Source organism: Limulus polyphemus, unplaced genomic scaffold, assembly GCF_000517525.1.
Source record: "Limulus polyphemus unplaced genomic scaffold, Limulus_polyphemus-2.1.2 Scaffold649, whole genome shotgun sequence".
Taxonomy (NCBI): Eukaryota; Metazoa; Arthropoda; class Merostomata; order Xiphosura; family Limulidae; genus Limulus; species Limulus polyphemus.
In genome coordinates this window covers 167,006-171,041 of record NW_013666259.1, presented here as the reverse complement: position 1 = coordinate 171,041, position 4,036 = coordinate 167,006, and the positions used below count along the sequence as shown (strand labels likewise).

Here is a 4,036-nt window from a genome sequence, read left to right as displayed (position 1 = left end):
TATTCAACGTTAAACTGGTACACAATTAAAAACATTTTATTTAGGCCTATCTATGGCCTTCAAGTTTCACGTTGAATATTATTTATGGTTTTAACTTTATACACAAGTGCCAAGTTTCTATAATTATCATAATAACGTTTCTATAGCTTTTTAAAATGTGTAGCCGGGCTGCAGATCCATGGATCCACGGTTCGCATCCCATTATCGACAAAATCTAGTGCTCAGCATTTTAGGGTTAACGATGGTTATGAGAGTGATATCAACTCTAATTGTTCAAACAATTAAATTAATGCTGTTGACTAGCTGCTTTTTCTCCTCTAATATATCAATTCAAAATCAGAGACAGCGTTGATTTTTACTCGAATATCTGAAACAAACTGTAAATATATATATTTAAACAAAAAAAAAAAAATAATCGAATCATTCTGTGGACATTTTTGATAAATCTCACGTGTATTACAAACACTAAACTCAGAGTTTTGTTTTCGTCATTTCTCTTCAAATGTTATCGAAGTATCACATACTAAAACTACTACATTATGTGATCATACAAAAACAAATATTTATATATATCATAACATTACAAAAGGAAAAAAAGAAAAGAAACACACACCACGGCAGGTAAAATTGAGTTTGTAACAGAGTAGCAGAAACATCAGTTTGCATAAGATAAACTTGCACGTGTTTTGGCCGGAAGGTAGGTATTAAAAGAGCACGTGGCAAGCATGGCAATAACGTGTACGATGTGGAATTGTTTCAAAACCTAAACGTACTTCAACGTGTAACCTTCGTAAAAGAATGAATTGACTGCAAGAATACACACACACACATACAAAGAAAAAAAAACTACAAACATTATATAATATCAAATTTCTAGATTGTAAAAAGTCAAATTCGTAAAATATACAAATATATCTGGTCAAACCATTTAGTTCTCTTATCTATAAAAAGCAAGATCACTTTTGTCAATAGTTATCTAAATAAGTTTGGAATACAAATAACCAAAAACTTCTTCCATATAAAAATAAAATGATTTAAAACATGTCACATTTGACATTTATCTACAAATTAGGACTATGTTCAAAGGTTCGTTCGCTAGCCAGTAAGGCGAAAATAGTTTTAAACATTCGAAAGTTCGTCAGCTACATTCCAGCTGTGTCAGATTTTTCTCTCTCTTGTCAACAGTTTGTTTTGAATTTCGCGTAAAGCTACACGAGGGTTATCTGCGTTAGCCGTCCATAATTTAGCAGTGTAAGACTAGATGGAAGGCTGCTAGACATCACCACCCACCGCCAACTCTTGGGCTACTTTTTTACCAACGAATAGCGGGATTGACCGCACATTATAACGACCTCACGGCTGAAAGGGCGAGCATGTTTGGTGTGACGTGGATTCGAACCCGCGACCCTCAGATTGCGAGTCGAGCGCCCTAACCACCTCACCATGCGAGGCCTCTTGTCAACAGAAAACCGTTTCACACTGTTTGAATGGTAATCACACACTAATCGTTACTCACAAGGAAAATTTGATCTGTACAATGCCTATTATTTAAACAAAAGTTGTAGTAAAAATACAACAATCAAAATGTGACACGCAACAGCTGCCGTTCATTGGAGCAAACCATTATAGTGAAGTAGAGGGGGGAGGGGTTAGCTGCTGCACTGCTTCGATAAACTTTCCTGAATGCCTAAAAGTAATATAAAACAAATTGTGTGGTGTATTAAGTATGAAATATAAAATATATGCTAACACTAATAATTTTAATGTTGAAAAAGGAGCACTGGTGTAACTCTCCTCACACCTAAAAAAAAAGGCTTAATGTTTAATTAATCAACAATATTGTTTCACATGATTTAACTAATATCTCTTGTAAGTGTTAAAGTTGAAAGTCTATTTATTTTCCAATCAAACTGTTGGTATTTTCTTTGTTCTGTTTTACTGTTTATTTGGTAGGTTTACTTCATTAACAACTTTACGTTAAAAAACTCTGACAGTTAATCTGCTTGGAGCAGTGACTCTTAAATAAAAATGTGTTTTGTTTAATTCAACTGCACTTCTTTAACTGGTCACAATAGTGTGATCTTGCAATACAAGCTTAGGTAAATGTACCATGTAGCTGTACATAGTATCAAATACGTGTATATAAACAACGTGTAAATTTGTTTATTAAAAAAAAAATCACTACTCTACATAACGTACTTCAAAACTACATGTTTGTTCTGTTTAATTTATATGGATTACTTGTAAAATAAAACGATTTTCAATCAAAAATAAACTATTAATGGTGACGTCACAAGTAGATTATGCAAATTAGTATTATCGAAGGTTCGAATCTTCGTTCGTTAATTGTGTAAGTGACTTCGAAGGTCAAAATATACCCTTTGTTACAGCCCTACCACATATTCATGATGTATTTTATTTTAAACTGACAAAAAGAGGGGTCGCCAATGGTGTAATGTGTTTTTTCTCATAATTACGATTATCCGTTACAGCAAGAATAATTAACAACTATAAAAATCATATCTAGTGACAACAGATATGACAGTAAAGAGCGTGTCAGGATAAAAACGAGTAAGGCTGGTTTCATTTGTTTCGGATATTAGCGCAAAGATACAAAAGCGCTATCTGTTCCTACTTTTGGACTGCGAACCAAGGATTCCACAAATCGGTCCATAGTAAGATTAGTGTGTTATTATTCATTCTATAAGCCTGATTGGCTAAAGCTTTATCAACGCAATCTATGATCTATATATCTATCAGTGCCATTGAAACCAGCGCCCTCTGTACTTAAACTGCAATGCAACAATCTTTCAGTACGCTAAATGTTTGTGAATAAATATTACATCTGTACAAACATATATGAACCGTGGATGTGTCCTATGTGGTTATACATTAATTGCTAAACATTTCCGATAAAACTAAATTAACTTGATGTTAATGAAACATAGAAATATATTTAATATAATAAATTAACTAGAACTACTAGTATCTTTAATATATTTACAAGAAAACTAAAACCTAAGATGACTAAAGGGCGTCAGATCATTGGATGATTTCGGCAGTAGAATCTCACGAAGTTCAGCCTACCTTATTGAATCGTATTTCTCAAAATTCGAATGCATTAGTTAGTACCGTTACAGAACATTTGGGCAATTTTTGAACTATTTATTATTATTTACTATTAAGGTTATCCACTTCCGTCCCTAATTTTGAACAACTGGCAGCTAGTCAGAAGGACCCCGACCCTACCACCCACCATCCTCACTAAAGAATTTACCGTCACTCCTATTACGCACGTAGAGCTTCAGGTGCGGGATATATTTTGTGGTATTACATTGATTCGAACTAGGGTAGACAGCAGCTCATGACACCACACAAAAAATCAATATACTTAAAAACCTCATAAACACAGCCACAAGACTCTGTTCAACGGACTACATAAATGAAGAAATTAACCACATAAAGCATTCCTTTATTAACACCAATAAATTCCCACCAGCTATTGTTGAAAACTCTCCAACATTCCCCACAACAAAACTCAACTCACGAACAAAATTGATACTAACAAACCCAACAACAGTACATTACACTGCAGTTTACCTTTTGTTCCTGAAACCAGCTCAAGAATTATCCACAGTTGGACAAAACTAGCCATTAAACACAATATTCCTGTCAACGTCAAATTTTCACAAAAACCCGGCCCTAAATTAAAATCGTTACTAAACAACAATTATTTAGAATCACACAATACCAACGTCATTTACAAAATAACACGCAATAACTGCCCAGAATTCTACATCGGATACACAGGGAGAAAATTGGAAACCAACTTTTCAGAACAGAACAAAAAACCACAGTATATCTATTAAAAACACAGTCATTTTAAACAAATAACCAACATAAACAAACGAAAAATCAAGGAATCCATCTTAATTGAACAAAACAACCGGGGTGCCAAGATACCTCTTCTAAGTTTTGCAACAGTATCCGGTCATGTGACCTCTTTGTTCAATACTGTAGATATATATCCGTGTCA

The 4,036-nt window shown here is 33.9% G+C and overlaps 1 protein-coding gene across 1 annotated transcript in view; it reads right to left on the bottom strand.

The window, feature by feature from the left end:
* Positions 1 to 4,036, bottom strand: part of LOC106459695 (msx2-interacting protein-like) — a 98,299-nt gene that overhangs the window by 71,978 nt on the left and 22,285 nt on the right.